The 27,882-nt window shown below is 35.5% G+C and overlaps 1 protein-coding gene and 1 pseudogene across 7 annotated transcripts in view; both read right to left on the reverse strand.

Moving 5' to 3' along the window:
• The window catches only part of ARHGAP24 (Rho GTPase activating protein 24), a 537,541-nt gene that overhangs the window by 339,601 nt on the left and 170,058 nt on the right, over window positions 1-27,882 (reverse strand). The gene's annotated exons all lie outside the window — the stretch shown is intronic.
• Window positions 18,802-27,810, reverse strand: LOC102772316 (annotated as a pseudogene).

Genomic DNA, 27,882 nt, shown 5'->3' on the forward strand with positions numbered 1-27,882 from the left:
ATATATATGCCATCAAAGTTATTAAATATATAAAGATGCAAAATACTGTAAGGCCACTTATATGACCTATTAATAAGTGAAAACACAATATTCAACTACATATATACTATATTCACTGTTATAAAAAGTATACATTTGGATATGGCTAGGAAAGAGTATTGAAAAATGAAACCCTAGTAATTATGATACATTTAAAAAATTACATTTTAATATTTAAATATTATTTTTATAATTTTTAAACAGTAACCTGAATCACAAACACATGATTTTTCCATTTCGGTGAATACAACAAAGAAAAATATTTGGAAAAAACTAAGAGTTTTCCTGATTCCTCTGTGGTCCTCATGCCTCAGATCCAAATAAATCCATCAGCAAGTCTTGGTGAAAGAAAACTTTACAACTCAGTGGTTCTCAACCTGTGGGTCGCGACCCCTTTGGGGGTCGAACAACCCTTTCACAGGGGTCACCTAAGACCATTGGAAAACACATATATAATTACATATTGTTTTTGTGATTAATCACTATGCTTTAATCATGTTCAATTTGTAACAATGAAATTGGGGGTCACCACAACATGAGGAACTGTGTTAAAGGGTCGCGGCATAAGGAAGGTTGAGAACCACTGCTTTACATACATTAAACGCCAGAGAGAATACCAAGTAATTAAGGAAGGGGGCTGGGTGTAGTAAAATAAGCCCTAGACTTCGAATAGAAATACCTGTTTTAAGGTTCTTGTGCAATTTATAACTGTCAGAATTTTGTACAAAAATTAAACACTTTGAAACTGTTTCCTCAGTGCTAAAATGGTCATACATATCTTCACAGGACTATTGTGAATTTTAAATATGAGAGTGTGTTTAAAACACAATACCTAGTTAATATGCTAATTAGACTTGCTAATGAGACAGCCCAGAGTTGGGAAACTGGCTACTGAACTGAAGCCATTCTGGACTAGGGAGTAGATTGTTCTTATAAAATGTAGATGTTTAATAAATGTGTGGAATTAAAGTACATAATAAAGAAAGGCCTTTTTATATCTGCCAAACAATCACCTAGTTGATTTGCAGCTATTTTTAGCATTTTACTTTCAGAAATAGAATCCTATATAATAAAAGGCTAATATGCAAATTGTCCCCTTGACCAGGAGTTTGACCAGGGGGCGGGGACAGCCAGCCAACCACCCTAGGCCCCTTCCCCTGCTGCCACTCCCCCTCCCCCGATCGGTCCCCCCACCTGTGTACAATTTGTGCACCGGGCCTCTAGTATAAATATATCTTTCAAAATCCAGAGTTCTGAATGCACATATGTGACACAGTTGTAAACTCCTTTTAAGAAAGTTAAATTCTAATTAGCAATTTTTTTAAAATGCCAAATTTTAATATTTTCTACTTTAGGACACTTTTTAACTGCTTGTACTTTTAAAAACAGATATACAGGGAAATTGAGTGGCAGACATTGAGAAGCTCCCCAAGGATACAATAATTAAGTTCCAGGAGGCAAGGGTGACTATTTCCAGAAAGAAAAATAAAGCTAATTTTTTTATAAATAATTAAAATATATCAAACTGGCAGGAACTTCAAAAGCTGAGACACACCTTTTAAATTTTCTGTTCATAAATCACTAGCTATATCCTGATAGAAAATCTTCCAATTACAATCTCAGGACACAAATAACAGTTCTCACTTGCCTAACGCATTTGGTTTTAGGATATATAGTAATAAATGGCAATATTACATCTTTGCTCTTCAAAGTTGTCTGTTCTGTCATTGGTGATCTGTGAAGTGAATCTAGTGTAACTATTTGTAAAATCCCAAGTGTGTACTCTATAAATATTCCTGTGTTTGCAAAGAGCACTCATTGCCATTCTTTTTATGTGTAAATCTTTTCATTTCTTCCTCAACTGGTTTTAAGTAACTGGTGTACAAATACACTCCAAACTCAGTGCAAACGATATTAAATTCATTTCTATAAGTATAATTGTATATCTAAGAATAACATGCACTATACAGTAAGATGCCAGTGTAGCAGAGAGAAAGTTAGCTCATCTCAGGACTTTTCTTGGCAGGACCTCTGTGAGACACAACTGACAAAACTTACCTACTGCTCCTCCAATGTGGCATGGGGGCAGGAGTTGTACCTTTAAAATAACTAGGTTACTGTTTTGTTGCTGGAGATAATTTATAGATGCATACATATTGCCTAGGTTGAGTATGAACAAGTAGGCATAAAGGATATTCAGCCGACTATATAGGCCGACGTACCTAGAGTCATTTATGCACTTATTCAGCCAAAAAAATATTCAAATAATTAGAGTCACTTTCCCAGGCAGTAGTGATAGAGCAGTGAACAAAGTAGAAGAAAAATCCCTTCCCTCACAGAGCTTATCTTCTAGTCAGGGATAAACAAGTAACATGTTATGGTATCACAGATGGTGATAAGTTTCATGGACAAAAATAAAGCAGAAATGGATAGAGCTGGTTTCAGGGAGAGGATGGCAATTTGTCACTAAGAAGATGACATATGAGCAAAGATCAAGACACTTGGCATCTGAGTATTCAGTGCATTGCCATTGGACCACCACCACCCTGTCACAGTGGGCAGGACCCTCATCATCAACTTTTATGTAGTTGCTATGATTGAAGATCATTTTTACATCCATTATTGTATGCTATTCTTTGAGGTGAGTATAATTTACTATTAATTTTATATGTGAAAATAATAGAATGACAAGTGTTTTAATAACCTACCTGTCCAATATTACTCACTTGGGAAAGGTAGGATTAGGATTTCAACTCAACTCAGGTTGTTTGACTCTCAAGCTTACACCCTTATTACTATCCCACAATGACTATGGGGGTGGGTCACCACAGCTGAATGTCTCAGGACATTGTGTTAAGTGACAAACTCAGCTGAAGGACACCAAAAGGAAAAATGAAAGAATTTTGGATAATTTTGCTCAATTTGCTTCTTTGCTATGATTTGGTCATATTTGTTTTCACAAATATACCTCAATAATTAAGTACAGCACTATGCAAAGTAAACACACTTCATAAAATGCTAATTATAATAATTAAATCCAATTTCACATGTAGAATAATTAAATGACTCAACCCCATGCAACTAGTCAGTGAAACAGTCAGACTCAGATCTCAGTCTTAAACCTCATATGATATTCTTTTCATTAAATAAAATTACCTCCCCATAATAATAATTACACCAATATCTGATGATTATCTAGTGGTTGCTATGTTCCAAGCCCTGTTCTAGGCTTTTTACTCATTTAGTCTTTACAACTACCAATCAGGTAAGTACTACCTTCACCATTTTATAGAGAAGGAAACCGAGACAGCAAAGTTTAAAACATTTGCCCTTCAGATAACTAGGAAGACATTGAGCTGTTTTAGACCTGGAAATGATGGCTCCAGGGTCATTGCTCTCAACCATAAACACTATTGTATTTATTAATAGATACATTTCTCCTCAAGGACTGCACCAAGAGTGAAGTCAACAGGTACCATCTTTGACTGACATTAACCTCCACTCTGATACTTAATAATATTATAATTAAAGATAATTAAATCAGCCTTTGATCTAATCTTCCTGGACTTATTTGGGAGACTCAAACTCACAATTGTCAGTGACAATTTACAAATAACGTTTGAGTTCACATTGATTAATTCATTAACTTTTCCATCCCTTCAACAAATATTTATTAAAAGCCTACTGTTAACCAGACACTCTACTAGAGAATAAAACAAAGATCTCTGCTCTCATAAACTTGTGCTCCTGTGTGGGAAATAAACAATAAAGAATAAACATGATAAAAGTAAATTTTATATTATATTTTAAGTTTATAAATAGTGTGAACAGAAAAAGAAAGAAAAACCCCTAAGCTAGTTTGGCTCAGTGGATTGAGCATCAGCCCATGGACTAAAGAGTCACAGGTTCCATTCCAGTCAAGGGCAAATACCTTGGTTGTAGTCTCGATCCCCGGTTGGCCTGGTAGGGGTGAGTGCAGGAGGCAACCAACAGATATATCTCTCTCATATCTATGTTTCTCTCTCTGTGTCTCTCCCACTCCCTTCCACTCTCTCTAAAAATTAATGGAAAAATATCCTTGGGTGAGAATTAACAAAAAATAAAAATAGAATTTGATAAGTGTGGGGAGAGGACAGTTTGCAATTAAAAAAATCACTTTATTTAATATACAAGAAACATAACACAAAAGAAAGCTCTCAGTTCCAGAGTTGGTACTTTAGGGAAAGTCAAAGAAAATTAGGCTTTCCAGTCTCCCATGGAAAAAAGGGGTAAGGGGACTCCGAATATCACTAATGTGATACAGATGAGCTCTTTGTTATAAAGTGACATTTGAGTAAATACATAATGAAGGAAAGAGGGTTAACTATGGAGAAGGAGAGAAGAGCTACTACAAAGCCCACAAGTATGATTATGACTGGAGTTCTGATCCCAGGCTGTAGAGGGATCAAGGCAGAAAAAAGTGGGAAACAGTGTCAGAGAAATACATATGGACCAGATGGTGAAGGATCTTGAAGGCCACTACAAAGACCCTGGCTTCTGTTTAAGCATCACTGGGAACATTGCAAGATTCATAGGAAAGGCTTGACATGGTCTGACATTACGTTTTAGAAGAATCGCTCTGTCTGCTTTGTTAAAAATAGACTGTAGTGAGATAAGAACAGGAACAGGGATGAGCAAGTGGGGGTTTGGAGTAATTTAGATAATAAAAGATAGTGGTTCAGAGTAGGGCAGTAACAGCACAGTTGTAAAAGTGGTTAAGTTTTTAATATATTTTTAAGATGGGACCTACAATTTTTTAATGTCTTGGGTGTGAGATATATGTGATATGAGAGGCTGAGAATAACCAAACATTACTCCAATTTTATTCAACTGAATAATTATGAAGGATGGAACTTCCACTAACAAAAGTAAGGAAGGCTATGGTTGAAGTTGGTTTAGGGGTAAGAACAGTAATTCAGTTTTGGGCATGTTAAGTTTAAGATATCCACTAGTCATTGAGTAGATTGTTGGAAGCAGATGAGTAAATAAGTCTAGGAGTCCAGGAGAAAGAAATGGATTGGAAATTTATATTTGGGAGCCATTGAAATATATATGGAATTAACACCATGGATCTGGACCCCAATAGAAAGAGGAAGTAAATAGAGAATAGAAGACTACTGAACACTCACTTGCAATATTATGTAACAAAGTGGTTGAGTAAAAAAAAAAAAAAAAAAAAAAAAGAATTGGCAAAGGAGACTGACAAATGAGATAGAGGAAAACCAAGAGATTGTGTGACCTGAATGCCAAGTGAAATTTATCAATTGTGTCAAATTCTGCTCATAGTTCTAGTAAGAGGGGGGATAAAAATTGATTAGCTTCATGGGAGTAATAGTCACTTTGACCATTAATGGAATGACAACAGGTTTAAGTGAGAAAAGCTGGATTCTTATATTACATATTTTATTCTAATTATTCTCATTATTAATTTCATGTATATTTCTCCTCATCAGTTTTGAGGCTTATCGAGAAAGAATTCATACTTTATTTATCTTGATATTCTTTAGGCTTGATAAACAGTTTCTGATAAATATCAAGTGTTCAGGAATTTTTAACATTGAATGGATGAATAAAATATTTGTATTTCAGACAGTTTTATCTTTAATGAAACTTAACTATATAGTTGGAGCAACAAAAGTCTGATTAAAAGTAAAACTATTATAGCCGTTTAGCTGAAGGTGCATTCTTTGAGGACTGGGTGGTTAATTAAAGAAACAGGATTTGAGTTGGACTTTAAAGAAGTGTGTCAATGTGCCAAAAACAACAACAACAACAAAAACCCCTTTATTTACTCTTTTTTTTAAAAAAAAATTCTTTATTAGTTAAGGTATTACAAATGTGTCCTTATTCCCCCCATTAACCCTCCCCCCTTTATTTACTCCTAAAGACCATCTGCACTATCATTTTGCTTAATGACAATACCTTCTCTCAAAAAAAGGAAGAAAAAAATTGACATTTACCAGTTAATTTGCTAAAATATTAATTTTCTTAAAAATTCTATTGCAATGCAATATGGGCTATACCAGAAATAATAAAGAGATTAACAAAGGAACTTATATGCATATATTCATAACCCATGGACACAGACAATAGTGTAGTGAAGGCCTGGGAGTAGAGCAGGATAAAGGGGGTTAATGGGGAGAGGAGGGGGATATTTTTAATACTTTCAAAATTAAGATGAATTTTTATAAAATGATAAATAAAAACTCAGATTCACTTCTTACTTTTAGCTCAGCAACCAGATATGTAATATGTTATGGGCTGAATTTTGTCCTCCACTCCCCCTTTACCCCCCTTCAAATAAACTCCACAAATTCATGAGTAAGTCCTAAGCACCAGTATTTTAGAACATGACTACAGTTTGAGATAGGATCTTCATAGAGGTTATTAGGTTAAAACAAAGTCAATCGGTGGGCCCTAATTCAGTATGATGGCTGTCTTTATAAGAAGAGAACATTTAGATAAAGACATATACAGAGGGAAGACCATGTGAAGACGCTGGGAGAAGATGGCCATCTACAAGCCACGGAACAGATTCCCTCTCACAAACCTCGGAAGGAACCAATTCTGTTGAGCAGGCCATGGTGGGTAGTGACGTCCTAAGCTTGTAGCTTCCTTGACCAAGGTCAAGCTTTACCTTAATTGAGCCTGTCTACTGTCTTTTTGCATCTGAGATAATATACCTTTGAAATGCCAGAGTAATCTTTTCCAGACCCTTTCGGGCACAACCACCACACCAGAGCAAGAGACCACAGAATGCCTCATTGTTATCGCATTCCCAGCATACCATCTCTATGTGCTGTAAATGTTCATTGTTAACTATCCTGTACCCACCAATGTCAAAGAGTATTTGTCTCTGTTTTACGCTTTATCCAAGCCCAGAGATTTCCCCATTTTGCTTTCTCCTGTCCCCTTAATCTACCACCAACGGATTTCATGTAACCTTCTTTACCTCTCCTCCTTTTAATGTATAAAATAAGCTACACAACTGCCATTCTCTGGAGCATTTTCCCAACACACAGGAAACCAAAGGAGGGGACATAATGGGAACTTGAACACCAGAACCCTTTAAGAAGCAAAAAGTTCATTATCCAGGAAGATCTGTGCTGATTCCCTTTACCCTAAATGGCCAAGCTCCCAGGTCCTCCAACTAAATCTTGCCCCACTAGCATTTCCACATACCTGTTCCCCCTAAACCAGTGGTTCTCAACCTTCCTGATGCCGTGACCCTTTAATACAGTTCCTCATCTTGTGATGACCCCCAACCATGAAATTATTTTCGTGGCTACTTCATAACTGTAATTTTGCTACTGTTATGAATCATAATGTAAATATCTGATATGAAGGATGTTTTTCAGGGGTCATGATCCACAGGTTGAGAACCGCTGCCCTAAACCCTTAAAAAACTGCCCGAACACTGGATAGGTAGTTTGGGCTTTTGAGCATTAGCTTCCCTTCTCCTGGGTGGTGCCATTCAAAATAAAATAGCCCATCTTTCTCTGCTGTAATTCTTGGTCTTCAGTGGTGTCTCTGCTAGTGCCAGGTAGATCAACTCTTCCTGTTTGGTAACAAATTAAACTATATAAATATCTTAGAGCCAACTTTGAGAGTTCATTAGCTCTTTAGGGTTATTTAAGACTGGACAAAATATAAAGAATTCTATTCTCCTTCCTGCTTTTGCCTGATATTGAGATCAGGCGCCTTTGCTTCAATACCATTGGGCTGATTTGTTTCTTCCAATGAAATACTCAGGGTAACACCAGCCATATAAACGTAGGCTTTTAAAATGTATTGAGAGGACAGAATTTACTGAAATAGAGAATAGTACTGAGTTATCCCTAGTCAATCTGTCCTAAAGCAAAAGAGTGAGAAGTAGGTTTTATCCAAGACTGTGATTAAAGATAAGAGAGTCATGTCTGATTCTTAGTTCCATGTGCTACATTCCCATCTTCTGGGTGACGCTAGGACAAGTTGAGAAATAATCAATAAAAATAAAAATTTCTGGTGTGGAATCATAAAATAGATTGCCGTTTCATTAGGTATATATTAGAAGCAACTATCTAAAATTATTAAAATTATTCAGAGGATATACCCTATCTGCTTATGATAATATACTCTTGTAATAAAATGCAAATTGTAATTTATTTTTTTAAAAAGCTCTGGAGACAATCCCTAGCTAGTTTGGCTCAGTGGATAGAGTGCCGGCTTGTGGACTGATGGGTCCCAGGTTTGATTATGGTGAAGGGCACATGCCTGGGTTGGGGGTTCGATCCCCAGTAGGGGACATGCAGGAAGGAGCCGATCAATGATTCTTTCATCATTGATGTTTCTATCTCTCTCTCTCTCCCTCTCCCTTCCTCTCTGTAATCAATAAAAACATAACTAAATAAATACAAACTCTGGAGACTCTTTGTGTTCACTGATCTGGATTGATAAGGTGCCCCACACATTGTGGGAGCACACAAATATACACACGCATACAAACACACAACCGCACATGGATGAAATTAAAATAAATGTTAATATTCTAGGGGGAGAGAAATGAGAAAGAACACAGAATCCTGTATTGCTAAATTCATTGTTATGGAGTGTCTTCGGGTTTAAAATAAGCTGCTATCACTTACAGAATTTCTCTTCCCATAACTATTAGAGGGTTTTGAAGAAGCCACATGTCAGTTGAAAAATGTATCCCTTTACTTTTTCAAATGGTGCCAAAAGGTGTTAAGAAAGAATATTGAATTGCAACAGGCTCTTCTCTAAATTCATTAGAACAGCTGAACTAAAACCACTAAGTCCAGCAGAACCTTACTCAGAAGAAGTTGTATCATATTACATGTACAAGCCTAGTAAGTATCATCACATGTGGTATTTAGATTTAAAATGAAGTACCAGAAGACAAGCACACAATTATTTCTCTAGCTAAATAACTACTGCAGTTCTTCATAAATCAAGGTGAGGCTGGAGCTATGAACATGCAGAAGACCATCATGATTAGTAGGAAGGGGTGGAGATGAGATACGTTATTACAAAGCTCTGCCACATTCCTGGCCTGCCATGGTACTGATCCCTCAGGATGCGGACTAGGACAGCAGCAGTGTGGTGTGACTGGGCTGATGTGTGGTAGAGAAGAAGCTTCTGTTCAGGAGATGAGGCAAAGGGAGTGGCGATTTTGGATAAACCCTCATAGGAATGTAAACGACAGCCCTAGGTCCTGGTAGTCATCTTCTATGTTAATACGTGTTCCTATTTGAAAGAAAACCTCAAATATCTCTTCGATCCAGATCAGCACTCTCCAATAGAAATATGATGTGAGCCAACTTTTTGATTTAACATTTTCTAGTAGCTACATCAATAAAAGTTAAAAAGAAACAAGTGAATATTAATTATACATTTCACTTAATGCAACAAAGCCAAAACATTCAACATGCTTCTATGTTGAAATGATTGAGATATTTTACCTTCTTTTTTTCCATACAACATTTTGAAATCAAGTTGGGATTTTTTTATACTTAAAGTACTTCTCAATTCAGATTAGCACATTTCAATCCTCAATAGCCATATGAGGTTAGTGGTTACCATTTGTGGCTATTGACAATACATATACTAGTATAGATATTGGAATCTATTATTGAGGAATCCTTAGAAGGCAAATGTATGTTTTAAAAAGAAAAATCAGTGAAACCTAATGAATGTTGTATATTAACCTAAAACTTCTACTCTTGGTGACATCCACCACATATTTGTTGCCAAAATTTGAGGTTTTAGAGATGATAAAGTTGGTGTGAAAGATCTTTGGACTCTCACCCTGGCTCTAACCTTGGCTGAGATCAGCTTCTTTGTTAGTGGATCTGAACTATCTATGATTATGGCTATACTACCCAGGGAGATGATCCAGGCAACTCATCCCAGTATCAGACACCTTATGAGTATGCATTGATTCACAATTAAATGCCTAAGACCAAACAAAAAAAAATAAATTGGATTCTAGGTAACACTGATTATCTATGCAACTCAAGCATTCAATTAATGTAAGTTGTACATTTTTCCAGTTACACTGGGCTACAGATTCAATATTGCTAACACATTTAACTATGCAGAAAATTATTGTGTGTCCATAACTGTGACACTTCGGGAGTTTTTAAATATTTTAATCTTTCCATCCCTCAAAAATTTAAGAAGTGCTTACCATGTTCATAAATAACAAAACACTGAGAGCAAGACAAGAGAAGTATGAATTTATGGCACTAGTCACATACAGTTTGGTTTAGAGGAAAATACACATCAAATTAATGTATATGATTAGTGTAAAAATTACATTAAAAGAAAAGGGAGAAATTCATTAGCCTTGTATTTATCAGGAAAGTCTTCATGGAGAAATTCAAACTTATAATGGTCACAAGGATAATTTGGTTGGATTGACAATTCAGGATTGTGGAAAGAGTTTCAATAGAGGAATGAAACTGAGTCTTTCCACTGTATGTTCAGTGGATGGTGATAAGAACAGCCTAATTTAATTGGAGTTTTGTGGCAAGGGATAATAATAATGGCTAGTATTGAATATATATGTATGAATGAATATACATATGTGAATATACATTTATAAATGAATATATATATATATTCACAACAAGCCTATAAGATCTATTAATATTTCCCTTTTATAGATGAAAAATGGAAGTACAAAGATATTAAATATCTAAGGTGTTTTTTTTTTTAGAGCTGGAAGATATATGATGAGCTTGGGTTGGCACTTTGAATTCAGAGTAATGGTAGAAAATCCAAGTGTCAAAGGCCTGTGGAATGAGAACATCCATATAAGATTGAGACTAGAAATGTTATCTTGGGAATGAAGTTTATATTATTAATTCACTATAAGAAAGCTTCTAAAGAGAAGAATAGTGAAGGTCAAGGTCTGTGCTATGAGAAATACTCAAAGTTGGAAAGGGAATTAAAGAGATAGAAAAGATTGATGACCCACCAGGAAAGTACAATATGATAGAAGCCAAGGGAGGAATAATGGAAAACTATATCAACTGGTGCATGAAGACAAAGAAAAATAAGTAACCACCCCCCCACAAAACAAAAACAAAAAACCATGGGATATATTTAAAAGAAAAGTGGAATTCAATAGAATGTGGAGGCAGTTTTTAATGAAATAGAAAAAAAAATGGAATGTAAGCAAGGAAGCAATGAAAATAAACCTTAGTCTTAGAATTCTGGTATGGTACAACAAAGAAGAGACGTGTAAAGCTAAAGAAATAGTGACACCTTTGAAAATCTTCATTAACAAACTACATCACCAAATAGTTGTTGAATGATTGGGGATGAATGTGTTAGCTAGGTCTTCCAAGTTATTCCTTAAACACAGAAAGAAAGATGAAGAGAAAAGGTAGGAAATGGTGGTAGACACATTAGTGAAAAGAGTGCAGTCTATGCAGCCTGTAGAGAAAGTATGCTTTATTTTCACCCGAGGACATGCTTTTATTGATTTTTAGAGAGAGAGGAAGGAGGGGAGAGAGAAAAAGATATCAATGTCAGCGAGAAACATCGACTGGACTGGGGGTCAAATCTGCAACCTAAGTATGTGTCCAGACCTGGAATTGAACCTGCAACCTTTGGTGTACTGGACAACACTACAATCAACTGAGCCACCCAGTCAGAGTGCAAAATTTTACTTGTTGAACTAGCAAAATCATCTTCCTAGAGTTAAGAACCATTGAGTGGGGTTGGGAAATTATTTGATTGAAAAAACTGATAGAGAATTGATATGAATAAATAAGTTATTGTTGAATAGTGGGAAAAGTTTAATTGTGATTTGACACCATGCTTTCATAGTAGGTAACATCTTCATGGCTTTCCATTTTCCCCAACAAAAGTTTCAACTAGAAATGGAAGAAGAAACTGGCAATTAAAAAGAACTAGTTAAAAAATAGTTCGCTCTGGGTGGTGTGCTGAATGGTTAGAGCATCAGCCAGTGCACCAAGGGTCACAGTTCGATTCCCAGTCAAGGGCCTGTACCTGGGTTGCAGGTGTGATCCCTGGCTCCAGTTTGGGCACATGTGGGAGGCAACCAATCTCTCTCTCTCTCCCCCTTACCTTCCCTCCCTTTCAGTTATCTAAAAATCAATGGAAAAAATATTCTTGGATTGAGTAACAATAATAACAAAGAAATAGTTCATGTACTCACTATAAAAAAGCCTTATAAAAAGTAATCATATAATGATCTAGTGAGCAGAAATAAAAAGCTGACAATCATAGGTTGCTTTGAAATATTATGCTGTTTTCCAACTATTCTCCACCTGATATGAAGATGTATTCATCTAAGGATTCAGGGATGCTTGATTAGTTTTTAAGCGTATAGTTTATATTTATTTGAATCATAGGAGAAGGGATATCTTTTTCAAGGAGCTAGACAAGAGTCAAAAGGTAGGAATTATTCTGAGTATATTAAGAGTCTGTCACTGAAAAGGTTTGTTTGGCCCATGCATGCAACCCTGAGATGTAAGACAAAGAAAAAGAGTGAAACTTTAAAGATTTTACGTTAGTGTTAGTTTCATTGAGGATAAGAGTATCTTAGGTACACAGGTCAAGTTTAACCCTGCTGGATTGCTATTAGTGATATGACAAATATGAACAACAGTACCTTTTGTGAGCAGAATTAAATATGGGAGATGATGCAAAGAGAAATGCAAGAGAGGAAGAAATTGACAGTATCTATTTGAAGTCAAAGAAATACCTCATTGAACACACTCTAGATATCTTCTGAGAACAGTCATGAGTCTTTGGACATATTTGAAGATGCTAAGTTTCCTTAAAATCAAGAGAAAACTAAGCTTTTATTTGACTATTATGACCTTAATTACTTCCAGGCTTAAATTATAAAATAAGTTAATTAAGCAATATTAGTGGTAATTAGAGGCAGAAAAAAATTATTAATCTGAGTAACTACCGAATATTTGACATAGAGATCATAAATTCTTAAAACAAAACTGTTAATACTTAGACAAGATATCATTTGATTTCTCCATTTCATAGTAAGTACATCAATATACAAAGCTTATTGACTGGAAGGGAACCAAACCACTTGTGCAATTTTTTCATTTCTTAGTTAGACTGCTAATTACTACATGCAAAACATCAGTTGCACAATTACATTGAAGTATAATGTCAAGTCACTTAAACCAAAGAAATCATAAAAATAGCAATCTATATCTTCAGAAGGATGAATGTTTCTGCAGTATGTAGCTGAGGAAAAAATTAAAGACCTATCTATAAAAAAAAATCAAAGAAAATAAAATCAAGTTGATTTGTAAGGGCCAAACCAGCAGCATCTGGTTGCCAATTAAATCTAATGAACCTTAGAACTTAACTTTAGAAAGAAGGAAAGGCTCCCAAACATATTTTAGGAAATACGTAAAAAATTACACCTATTCCAAAAGTATTTTTTGAACTGTTGATTTATAATTGTTAATTAAAAGGGAATAAAAACTATGGTCTTAAACTAAAATTACATTCTACCTCCCTAGATCTTGGTGAGTGAGAAGTGGAATAAGGTAAATAGGTAAGAAGCCAATGGTTGTAAATACATTCTGCTAGCGGAACTTTGGGGCAAGAAATCGTGTATTTCACATAAGGCAAAATAAATAGAGAGGTCAGTTCAAGGAGCAAATTGCATTAAAATTTTAGAACTTTGCAGGTGCCTTGAGTTATAAGAAATTGCCCACTTTAAACACATGGTAGCACAGTTCTATACTAATAGAAGATACCGAGTAAATACTTATTAAGGAAAGACTAGACCACATACTGATTTGTCCAAAATCTTCTATACTGGGTAATATTTTAAAAATTCCAATATATGCCTTCCACGTGTGTGCAATTTATCATTAGATCAACAGATAACCAAAAAGACACATCAAGAGAAAAAGAGACTCAGAGAAGCAGCCAAAGAAATGCCAGACAGGGGGAAAAGCAAAGGAAAACACAGCCAGCCAGATAAGCTGTTAATAAGAGGAGTGCCAAGATTTCCATATGGGCAGTGCGGTAACTGTGTGTAGACATACACTAAGCATTCTAATGGCCAAATTTTACTGGAAACTGAAAACAGTAGGTGCTAGACAAGTGTGCTCATTATTATTTTTCCTTGAGCCAAACACACATATAAAAGGTGGGGGGAATGCTATCCACTGGAGCAAAACCAAAAGGGAAAATTTTTAATGAGTTTAATATATCCCAAGTAAATGACACTGTTCCTAGAATAATTAGCATCTGAAAACATCTGTTATCTCACCAGAGGAAACAAAATCTAATTTTATCTCCTGATATTCTAAAACATTTATAAACCTCCAAATGACAGCTTTATGCTGTGAAGAAATATAAAGCGCAAGGTAATTGCAGTTGCAAAGCTAAATGGAGCTGGGAGAGGCAAGCATTTTATTGGACATTGCTATTAGACATTAATTTGCTATTAATTAATGCAGACTTGGCAGCTGGGCTGCATACCTGTGAGTAAAAAATTGAACCCTCACTCCCTATTGTGTATATATGTGATAAAAGCTTGAAAACACAGTGGGACCACAGGAATGTTTTCATTTTGTATGTCCTTTAACAACTTGTGTAACATACCTTAGGTTCTCTCATTATGTAAAATCCAGTGAGATGCAACTCTGAGGCCTTGCACCTCAGAGACGCAGAACATGCCTCCTGTCCCAGTGAAAGATGGTAATTCTTCAGGTAACACATGCTCCCAGTCCCCCAGTTATGTGACACTTAGCTTAGGACAAGAGAAACTTTCTCTACAGAGGGCCAGTCTTGTGGGTGAAACTGCTAATTGTCTCCCAATATGTATTTTCTTATTCTTATAAATAGTAATATAAGCCAAATTTTATAGGGCACATGGCTATATACGAGACCAGAGAACAGATGGTGATAAAACAAAAATAGATAGATAATGAGCTGATAAATTTCAGGAAAGGAAGGGGAGGAAATAATAAAAACACCAGAGAAATTAAGACAAAATTAGACAATACATTGCAAAACATGGGAGTATTGGAAGATAAAAAAAAATTTAGAAGAGAGTGCAATAGGTTTTATGAAATGATACATATGAAAATTAGACAAAGGAATACACAAAATATTAAAATAGAAACTATAAGGAAATTTTCCAAAAATAGAGGAGGAATTGAATTTATGGATACAAATGACATACCATTTATCAGGACCATTCATAGTGAAATTTATCCTAGTTACATTACTGTTTTGTAAAATCAAGAAAAATTCTCTGGATTGGCAGGCAGCACATCTGAGTAATTTCTATGTGGCTAAGTATCAGTCTGATCTCAGTTTTCTCTACTATAATATCCAACATAAAAAATCGCAGAAAAAAGTGATGACAAGCTCCACAAAACAAACAATTATCCAAAAATTAACACCCATATTTTTTAACAAGCAAAACCAAGGAATAGTGCTATGAACTCATCTTGACAAAGTGACTTGGGTAATAATTTTTCCCACAGGAAAAAAAAAGGGAAAATTACAGCAAAATGATTAAAATAAACATTGACTCTGTTTAACTAAAACATATGGGAAGACAGGGTTATAGAACTTTTTATAAATGTTATACATCCTGACAATGTAATAATTTAGCAAAATTGGCAAGTGAAAAAAGAGAAAAGATTGGAAATATTTTTTAAATGTAAAGTGACTTTTCTCTTATAGCTAGTTAAAAAAAAAACTATATACCTTAAATTGATCAGTTGGATAAGTTTCAGTTTACTTAGCAACATATAAGTACACATTAAGAAATACAACACTGTTGCCGAAACCGGTTTGGCTCAGTGGATAGAGCATCGGCCTGCGGACTGAAGGGTCCCAGGTTCGATTCTGGTCAAGGGCATCTACCTGGGTTGCGGGCACATCCCCAGTTGGGAGTGTGCAGGAGGCAGCTGATCAATGTTTCTCTCTCATCGATGTTTCTAACTATCTCTCTCCGTCTCTCTAAAAAAATCAATCAAATATATTTTTAAAAAAAGAAATGAAGAATACAATAGCTGAAATGAAGAATAATTTACAGGGAATCAGCAGTAGAGTAGATGAAGCTGAGGTTCAGATCAGCAATTTGGAAGATAAGAAAGCAGAAAACACCCAATCAGAATAGCAAAAAGAAAAAAATAATCCAAAAAATGAGGATAGTTTAAGGAGTGTCTGGGACAACTTCAAGTGTACCAACATTTGACTTAATTGGGTGAGGAGGAGAAATATGATAACATAATCATTGCCCCTTCTAGAGTAAACAGCTATTTGTGTAAAATATACAAAATTAAGGATTTCAGAGAAATTACTCACTTAAAGGTATTTTCTTGAGTAAAGGTAAAAATTTTTGTATTCCCAAAAGAAACACATGCAAAGCAAAGGAAAGACAGATCCAAAAAGCAAAATACATTAAATAATCCTATACAAACTGAAAGCATAATATAAAAGAACATGAAATAATTACATCAACCATAAAAACATATTGTTAATGGATTAAACTCAACTATTACACATGAAAGAAACTAACAAATAGGAAAACAAAAAGAGACCAAATTATATGTTGAACCCAAGACATATATATATCAACTATGCAAAACCCTCAATATGTTCCAAAAGAATATAATTTGTATATAAAGTATTTTCTGATAACCATTAAACAGGAAAATAAGGAAAAAGAGCTAAGAAACTATGAATTTAAAACAAATTACCTTTCTTTTCAAAAAGCACAAGTCAAAGATGAAATCAAAACTAAAAGTTTAGAATATGTAGATAAATATCAGTATTAAAATAATTGCCTAGCAAAACCCATGGGAGATACCTGGTAGAGTCTTGAAGAATAATTCTACTTTAAATATTTATGCTAAAACAACAAAATTAAAATAAACAATTACATTTTAAAAAACTTTGAAAAAGTGTAGCACCAAAACCCAAGAAAAGCAAAATTGAGGAATTAATAAAAATACAAGTTGAAATAAATGAACTAGCAAAACACTAAAAAACTATTAGATAAAATTCATAGAAATCATTATTGGAAGTAGCAATAAAACAAACCATTAGCTAAATGAAGGGGGGGAGATCCATGATAAATTACTTAGCTTAGCTTTATGAAAATATATTTTAAAATCTGGATAATGTGATTAATATTCTAGATAATATAATTTGTCAAATGCCACAAGAAACAATAGAAAATTGTAACCACTCCTTTACATAGAAATATAAAGAAAGCTGCCAGAGTGCTACCATGACAATAGTGCCTCATTATACAAGTCATCCTAAAGATGGTTCCAAAGCGGTTCCCTAACTTTAGTGTCTATAACAATCATTTGGAAAGCTTGTTAAAGCACAAATGGCTGACCCCAATCCCAGAGAGTCTGAGCCAGTATGTCTGGGATGAGGCCATAAATTTGTACTCCGACCAAGTTTCTGTATCAGTGGTTCCCAACAGGTGGAGCTTCTGCCCAGCAAGGCCACTTGTCAATGTTTGGCAATTATTTTTTTGTGGTAGCGACAGTGTGGGAGGTAGAGGCCAGAGATGCTGCCAAACCCCGTACCACACATCGAACAGTCCCTACAACATAGAATTATCTGGCCCAAAATCTTAACAGTGTTGAAATTCTAGGTGCTGCTAATTCTATTGGTCTCTACATTACACTTTGAATAGTACTGTTCTAGAGCAAGGGTCAACAAACGTTTTCTCTAAAAAAAATCAGATGGCAAATATTCTAAGACTTGTGGGTGACATACAGGCTCTGTTGCATACTCTTTGCTTATTTTTACAATCCTTTAAAAACATAAAAACTATTCTTAGCTCATAGATTGTACCAAAGCAGATCCTTTTATAAATAGCAGAAATACAAACTTGTTGTAGAATACAAATACAAAGAATATAAATTCTTCCATAACATGATAAAAATATATTTTGCACTTAAACCTAGTTATCAAGATTAATGCATATTGTAGCAGGTCATTAAAATCAGAGACAATGAAAGCCTCTTCATTATCACCACTTTTGTTCACATTTCTAGTGATGGTAGCCAATGTAATTATACAAAATAAATTATTCTTCTAAAGGTTGTCAAGCAAAATATAGTAGAAACAGCTGGATGATCACCATACCTATTTTTCTTACTTTTTTTGTGTACATATATAAGCTACATTTCCCAATAGGTATAGCCATATAATTGAGTTCTATAAAGCAAAACAGGAGCAGAAGCGAGGTGTACTAATTCCAAGTCTGTCTAATAAAAACATTGCAAGTCATCTTGGTTCTTTCTTCCCACATCTGCCTGCCGGATACAGAAAATCCAGTGTAGCATTCTGAGGCCTGAGAATGGGAGTTGGCAAACTATGGCTCATGGGCCAGATTTGGCCCCCAGCTGTTGTTAATTAGGTTTTATTGCACAGCCATGCTTTCTCATTTACGTACTGTCTGTGGTTGTTTTCAAGCTAAAACAATTATTGAGTAATTGCAATAGAGATTGCATGGTCAGCAAAGCTTAAAATATTCACTGCCTGGCCCTGTACAGTAAAAAAAAAAAAATTGAAAACCCATGCCCTAAGATGATGGGAATAGAAAATAAAAGAAGCCTATATTCCTGAATTAGGCCTTGAGTAGAGTTTACCTTCCCAATGTAGTCAGCATTAACTGGCTTCTGAAATAAACAGTACATCTCAGTGGCTTCACTAAATAAAGTTTTATTTTACTACATGCACAAATACAGCCTTCTTTCCTTTTGTCCCTACCACAGGCTCCTTGCCTGGAACCCCCTTCTCATCTGCTTTGGCTTCTAGCGGGGCTGCTGCTTTATCGAGCCCGAGCTGTGGTTCTTGTCCTGGAGAAGAATGGCGTTCCGGCACATGGGCTGGGGTTTATAGGGGCTTCGCTTCAACATGATCCTCAGACTTTCCAGTGCATTCTTCTTCAGGACTCTGTGATGAAGCTACTTGTGTGGTGCTTGGTGGGCTCTTTGGGTCTCTGGGCTTTTCAACATTCTGCTCATGTCTGTATTGGGCATCTTGTGCATGGGACGGTGGTAGTTACTCTTGAGGGAGGCAGCTTTACTCCAGGTGTCATAAGGAAAGCACCTTCAATCCAAATGCAGACTCAGCCCACATATCCACCAGGAGCAAGTTTCAAAATGTTCAGTTTGCTCACATCACGCAGAGTAATTCCAGGGATGTTTCTGAAGGTTTTGATGATACCAGTGTCTTCCTTACAGATGATGCAAAGTCCCCTGCACTGGATTCGAATATGGTTTCTCTTTTGCCCTTGCCAGCTCTCATTCACGAGGGACAGAGACCTTTTTATATCATTCCAGGCCCTAAGTTTCTTAAGAAGCATAACAGCCTCCTTGGTTTTCTTGTAGCCTTCAACTTTATCTTCAACCACCAAAGGACACTCAGAATCTTCCTCAACTTGATGACCTTTAGACATGACTAGTGCTGGTAAGGCTGAGGCAGCCGGGGCAGAGCAGATGTGTATCTCTTCTGTGTTGTGTTCACTCTGCGGTGCCAATGGTTCCAGGTTTTGGTTGGTGCAAACATGTGACCCCCACAACACACGTCCCATTGGCCATAACGATGAATCTCACCACCATGAACTCTGGGAATTCGAGCGACAGCTCTGCCAGTACCCCAAGACTCAGCATTGGTTTGATGACCTGCCACTTCACTGCCACATAGAACTATTTTTTTTTGTGCAAGTTGGTGCAAACAAAGTTCACAGTATCTGGTCAAATGGGAGTCTTGAACACAGCAGGCTCTGTGTACACTGATATCAATGGATGAGCACACACCGTGGTGTGGGGAGAAGGCCACGCTCCTCTCAACTCGGTGGCTCCCACAGGAAAAGGCTAAAGATGTCAGTTTTTACTAAGTCAATGCAGAAATTTAACTTCTTGGGATATTTCCCCCCAATTAGACAAGCTTATTCTGTACTTTATACAGAAAAAGCAACATGTAGTCTTACATCTTATACCAGATGGATCAATGAAGTTAAAGTGGAAAGGAAAACATAAAAGTACTAGAAGAAACTGTGAAAAACATCTTTTAATAATTTCAGAATGTGAAAGACCTTCCCAGCTATGATACAAACTCAGAATCCACAAAAAAGAGGAAAAAAATGAAAATTTCAACTCTAGAAACACCACCAATATCTGTGTATCTCCTTCATATATACATATAGAGATAGTACACACACATATACACTCACCATACACATGTATGTGTGTGATAGACAGAATAAACTGTCAAAGAAAAAAAATAGAAAATATATTAGCAGTAGGTAGCATAGACAAAGGCTCATTTTCTTAATGTAGTAAAAGTTCCTAGAAATAAAGTAAAAATGAATATTTTAAAGAAAATTAAATGTGCAAACATGCAAAAAAATGTTTAATCTCATTTATAATAAAAATATAAAAAATAGCTTAAATATTTTTCCATCAATCAAATTTCCAAAAATAAAAAGTGGGACAACACACAATGTTATAGAGGGTATGAATAAAAATACTCATATACATGGCTAATGGTAATGTAAAAATTGACAAAATTCCTACAGGTGACAATTTGCAAAAATCTATCATATTAAAAATTACTTTCCATTTTTAGGAATTTATCTAAGTAATACATTTTACATGTGCAAAATGATGCAAAAGTATCATTTGTAATAGAAGAATATTGCAAATAATCAAAATGCTCATCATGACAGGGCTGATGAAATTAGGGTACATCTACATAATCAAATGTTATGTGGCAGCTATAGAATTGATGAAGGCCCTTGTAAGGAGACAGATAGATCAATAGATAGATGATAGATAGATAGATAGATAGATAGATAGATAGATAGACAGACACAAAATCAAAGACATATTTTTATGGAAAATAAAAACAGGGTAAAGAATAAAATCTGTAGTTTGCTGCATCTTTATAAAAAAGAGGAAAAACAAACATGTATGTCTGTGTGTACACTGACTAGCTCCAGAAGGATATATAAGTAAGTACTAACAGGGGTTGTCTCTGAGAGGAAAACTAGTTGGCTGAGAAATATTTCACTCTATGCTCTTTTGAACATTTAAAATTTTGCTTTAAAAAGTTAAAATAGCTAGATGTCCCTATATACAGAATAGATTTAACAAGTAGCTATATAAATATTACATTTAAAATTGATATATTTAACATAGATATGTAGATACATGAAAATTTTTTATGCTTTCCAATAACTCATTGGTATGTAAATAAATGCACAGGTTTGCTTTTTATAATTTGAGATTTACAGAAAAAGAATTTCTTTCTAAAAGGGAGTAAAAACACAAACAGGCAGCCTTTGCAAAATGGAGACTAAAAGACAAAAAAAAAAAAGAATCTTAATACCTTCTATAACATCTATCTTTCTAGGCCTTATCATTTACAAAAAGTCATGGCCAACAAGAGCACTGGAGCCAATGATATCAAGTGGCCTCAAACATGAGAAATATCTAAAAAATTATAAATAAGAGAGTTATAAGGCATCATTCAAACTGTTAAGATTAATTTTTTCATAGTTCAAATGTTACAAAAACAAACAATTTCAGATTGCCTACAGCCATTCTGATCACATTACTTGGAAATTTCAGGAAAGCTGTTGCTACGATAACTTCAAATCCATTATTTTAAATATGCCTTTCATGCTGGAAAATAAGACAAAGAAATCAGTGATGCAGAAAAGACATAAAAATGTCTCTTCTTTTAAAGATAGCAGTTTGTGGTTACTCAAACTCTGCGGGTCCTGTGAGTCTGATCTGCTCTGAGCACACAATTCAAACATCCACCCTTCCAGCATTAGAGAAACACAAAGACACAAACTTGATTTTGCCCCAAATCATTAAAAGACATTGTCTTGAATAGATACTCTAATAATTATGTTTCCAACATAAATAATATAAACAATACTCTCAATGACCACTAATAATATAAACAATACTCTCAATGACCACATAGTTTTATATGTTTACACAAATTAAAAATACATGTTGACTAATAAAATGGGTCCTTTCAACTGACTATGATTTCCACGAATTCCTTGTGAGAAGGATTCTCAAATTAACTGTTAATTGGCAATCAATACTAGAAGCTGTGTAATCACTGGTCTGCTCTCAACAAGTTTATATTTGCTTAAAATTTTGTAATTACAACATAGTTTATTCTCCATCATGGGTTTATTTATTCTCAATGTTTTTGTTGTGAATAATAGCATCTAGCAATTGTAAAGATGGCTATGAGCTATGATACACATCTTGAGTTAACTGAGAACTGGGGAGAAGATTCTGGCACCCACAATATGCAGACCAGACAAGCAGCAAGCTTTGCACAATGGTGCCCTGGTGAGCTTCATTTACTTCTGTTCAGGTGGGCAGCACATTAAATTACTGAATATCAAGAAAATCTATCTCAGTGATTATGATTTCTTCCAGTAATCAGTGGTAAAATTAATTTTTACCTTTCTTTGTTTTAAGGAGAGTTTAATGTAAGATTTGTTTTAAAGATTAAAAAATAGAGCAAAGTAAAATAAATAAAGGTAAGTCGGCTGAGATGAAAGAAAATGAGGAAAGGAAAACAAAATGAAATACGAAGGAGGTTAGTATATGCTGTACATTGCATGCCCTGTGCACTAACCCCGAATAAAGGGGTAAATGTTTTAAAAAATTGATAGTGTCTGTAAAGCAAATACAAATTGATAGTCATGTAAAGAAAAATCACACTCTCTTTTCTTTAATGAACCTTAAGAGAAGTTTCTTCTGTGGGGTGTTTTTGAGACTGGAACTGTAATGTGATAAACATCCTGACAATAAATACAGTAACAAGTTCGTTTTCACAGGTCTTTTTCTTATAGTGTTGCTAAATATAGACATGGATCATTTCAAATTACATTTCAATAAAAACAATGTTGCAATGGGAAGAAGAGCCATCCTATATAATAAAAGGCTAAGATGCAAAATGACCAAATGGCGGAATGACCGGTTGCTATGACGTTTCTGACCATCCAGGGGCCGACTCTCAACACAGGGGCTGCCCCGGGTGGTCAGTGAGCTCCCACAGGGGGAGCACTGCTCAGCCAAAAGCGGGGTGTGGGTTTAAGCTGTCAGTCAGACATCCCCTGAGGGCTCCCGTACTGCAAGAGGGCACAGGCTGGGCTGAGGGACCCTCTCCTCCCCGCAAGTGCACAAATTTTGTGCACTGGACCTCTAGTCTATTAATAAGTATCTATGTCACTCTTTATGGCCTAGCTTAATCATAGGATCTATTAGCAATTTTTAATAATAACAGGGTAATATGGGAAGTTTAATGTCCTAATACAGTGGTTCTCAACCTTCTGGCCCTTTAAATACAGTTCCTCATGTTGTGACCCAGCCATAACATTATTTTCATTGCTACTTCATAACTGTAATGTTGTTACTATTATGAATCGTAATATAAATATCTGATATGCAAGATGGTCTTAGGCTACTCCTGTGAAAGGGTCGTTCGACCGCCAAAGGGTTTGCAACCCACAGTTTGAGAACCGCTGCGCTAATATCTGATGTTATCAAAAGGAGTTAATGTGACGTTTAAGTGCTTTAAAGACATGGAAAGTTCATCCTGGGCATTATATAATGGAGAGCAATTGACCAAATGTGTATAATGTGCTCTGTGGTTGGTGCCTAGGCTCAGAACCCGTGTACCATGCTTTCTGGCTCCTGGATGGCCCCGGATAGATGGTCCTGAGGAAATTAGGGCTATTCTGAAAGCAACACAGTGCAACCTTCTATGGTTGATCAGAATAAAGCTGGCTAACGTTGAGTCATGGCTTAGCGATTATGGATATAGAAGGTTGGACTTTGGAACATTATTTATCCTGAAAGGTCCTCCAGGGCAGCTTGCAAATGGTTATTTGTCTTCTTATATAAGGTTGTTAGTCCCTTTTTTAGAGACAAAATGAAGTGTGTTCAGATGCTTCACATTTCAGGAAATAACACATGTCTTCTTCTGCAAAATAAAACGATGAACTAGACCCCAAAGTAGACTTTTTCTTGATTTCTTCCTACATTATCCATTTCTCCAAGACAGATTTTAGTCTTCTCTTCAGTTTCGTTTTTTCTACTTCCACGTTTCACAGATAGTTATAAGGTAGAGCTTGCATTAAATTTTCTCATTATTTGGCCTCTCTTTTCTATTTAAGGAAATACAAAGAAATATCCCTCATTTTTCTCTAAAATTAGAGTTAACTTTCTGTGATTTTTCCACTTTAATGGTTCCTCATAAAAGAAAGTACTTAATTGAGAAAGAAATATGTTGTCAAAATACACAGTAAACTTTTTTTTTATTTCCAACAGTTCTTATTTCCAATGACTCTACCATTTTCTCAGAAGTCATAACAATGTCAGTACTGATTCTGAAATTTTGTATATTCAGTGGTTATCACAGGAGCTAATCCTAAAGTCCAGTACAGTTTAGGCACCTGGGTGTGAATCTTCTCTTTCAAGGAAGGTGAGAGGTATACAGGTATCTATTTGGCAGTCTAACAGATTACTTCAGATCCATACAGTTCATGAGTTTTGCAGCACATGAAATCAATCTCAACAACCTCTGCATATTATATTTTAAATGACCTCCCCCACCAGAACAATGTGCCAATATGCAGCCAACATGGCATATATGCTTTGCTAATCTAATCAGACACCTCTGATGAGTTGTCTATAAACACGCGCTGCTCCAGTTCCATCAGCATGCTTTGTGCTTTCTTGTTTATAACATATCGCTAATCATTTCATTCCTATCAAAGAGGAAATTTGGGGGCCTAAGGTTTTTTTCTGTTTTCTTCCTGAAGACTACTTTGTGAACAGGGAAGACAGAGTTCTTTACTGATGCACACCCATTTCATCAATATAATAATATTGTATGTTTTGCCACTGACATTTTAATGAAGAGGGGGCAGCTACGTGCTTGAAAAACATTAAAAAAGAAAATGCAAATCCAGATTTCTTATTCTGACTCTAAGGTTGGTCCATTTGTCTTTCCTGTCTTCATTTTCTTTGGTCTGAAATAGATAATTATGCTTATGTGTTTCTCACAAGAAAAGCAGTGAGGATAACCTGGTTCTAAAGGATACATATTACACATACTACTGAGTACTACTATTTATTAGTATTGTTATTAGTAGTATTAATTTTCTATGACTATGTCTAATATTTTTGCATTAAAATTTTGGGAAGTAATTGAAGTTGTATGGTTTTTGGAAGAAAAAGCATAATTCTGGAGACCTAAAGGTATGGATACAATTCCTGGCTTTTCTGCTTCCAAAGCAAATTAGTTACCTCTTCTACATCTTAGCTTTCTTGTTTGAAAAATGGAGATAATGATACATAGTTCATGATGGACGCTGGAGAATTGTGTGTGTGTGTGTGTGTGTGTGTGTGTGTGTGTGTGTGTGTGTGTAAAGCATCTACTGCAGTATCAGGCACACAAGAGGCAATCAATTAAAATATTCTTACTTCTTGTGGGTTATCACATTATTTTTCTTAGTCCTTTACTCCTCCCTCTGCTGCACATCATTTGCCATGAGACTTTGGGTACCCTTTCCTGCCTCTCAACCTTAGGCTTTAACCAATGGGATGATTACAGACGTGATGTAAACAGATGATGCACGTGTTCTTGTTTTACTAACTTATTTCTTTGGGGCTTCGGTGATTACCAAGAAAAAGTCAAGTCCCAATGAGTCCGTGGTCTAAGGAAGAAAAAAAAGGCATGTGGAACAGAACTGGATTCACCCTGCAGTTTGCAATCCAGCTTAGCCAAACCCAGACTAGAGCGGCCAGTCTCTAGCTGTGAAAATCCAATGTGAATGCAAGAATGATTGATGATTCGTATGACACTGACCATTGTGATGGATTGTTATGCAATGTTTTGGCAAAAGATCGTATATAGAAATGGGTACCTAGAATTAAAGTACTGTTATGCCAAAACCCCAATATATGTAGCACTGGTTTTCAGATCAGGCAGTGAATGACAATAAACTACTATAGGAGGCTAGAAAAAATAGAGAATAATTTCATGTAGTGGTAAAATACTTGTTTAAAAAATGTTGCCTGTGATAATTTGGAGATAGAAGACATGCCTAACAAACTTGTGAACTTAGGAAAGCAGGTGTCCAGCTTGAATATTAGAAGAACGAGCAGGCTTCTGGTAGGAGTCATTACCAAAGTGCTCCAGGAAGTAGACACATTTAGCAAAGAACTATTGGTTTCCAAACAGATAACAGGACATTCAGTAAGCTCAGAAATGGTAGGTTTTGCTGGGCAGAAACATAAATTTTTCTTATTCTAGCCTCATCAATCAGTAAAATATCATCAAATTAAGGTTTAACCTGAGACAAAAATCAAATATCATGATGCCTAAAACTTGGAGGCATTCAATAATTTAAGATCTCTTGGCCCTGGCTGGGTAGCTCCGTTGGTTAAAGTGCCATTCCAATATGCCAAAGTGTGGGTTCAATCTCTGGTCAGAGCACATACAAGAGTCAACCAATGGATGCACAAATAAGTGAAGCAACAAATGGATGTTTTTTTCTCTCTGTGTGTGTGTCTCTCTCTGTGCCTCTCTCCCTATCTCCCCCCCTTCCTCTCCCACACTCTAAAAAATATTAAAATTTAATGTCTCATAACAGGACTGGTTTTATGTAATATAATATTATAAAGCACTGAAAATTAATGAACTAAATTTTAAATGTATTAACATTGATAAAATTTTAAAACATAATGCTGAGTGATAAAAGCAAACTCTGAAAGGAGTTATAGATCATGATGAAATTTATTAAACTTTTAAAACATACAATTAGTTATTATGGGTACACACATATATATATAAAGATATAAAAAAAGTATGCCTGGATATTAAACACACCAACTTTAGGAGTAGTTAACTAGAATGTGAAAAGGAGGGGAGAGGATCGAGCTTTCACTGTGTTTGTAACATTTTATTCCTTTACAAAAATGCAATCTGAAGAAAATATAGAGAAAGGTTAATTCTGTTAAATATGGGTGGTGAGTACATACTTAACTTTTAAATTGGTTGACATGATTAAAACTAAGTGGAATATTATTAAGTGGAAAAGAAGTAAAGAGCGTGTCTTTTAGTATGTAGCTTCAGACTAGTCATTCAAAATTAAGATAATATTCAAATATTAAATTATGCACTTTGCCTCTTGGATCATCTTGCTGTACATTGGCTTTAAAATATAATTTTCACAATCTGAGGCAAGGGCCTAGAAATTAGCATATTGTCCCTTACAGATTGTGTGTGAATATAATGGAAGAGAACTCAATTTATCCATAGATTTGACTGACTAGCCACCAACACCAAAGAACTATAACCCTAATAATTTTACCAGTTAATTTTTAAGGATCTCTTGCCAGTACATGCAATCAGTTACCACATACTTACTGGTACTATAACAAAACCTGGAGGAAAGCACAGGTCAAGTAGGGGATTATAATTAAAGACCTGAATGAAGAAAGAATGTGTCTGCCACATGAAGCCAGGAGTTAGAAAACAAGCGAGTTGTTGTGCTCGCATTTTTCCTGCATAACCCATCTAGTTTCAACAAGTAGACAGTGCATACTTTCATCAGACTTTTACCACTGACTCACGAATAATCTCAATTTTCAATCGTACTTTGCATTTTCCAAGACTCATGTGCCTGAACTGTTTTCCTTGGGAGAGAACACTGAGAGAGGAAGGAATCAGGCCATGGAAGGAGGGAGGGAG

This window comes from Myotis davidii, unplaced genomic scaffold (genome assembly GCF_000327345.1).
Source record: "Myotis davidii unplaced genomic scaffold, ASM32734v1 scaffold420, whole genome shotgun sequence".
NCBI classification, from domain to species: domain Eukaryota; kingdom Metazoa; phylum Chordata; class Mammalia; order Chiroptera; family Vespertilionidae; genus Myotis; species Myotis davidii.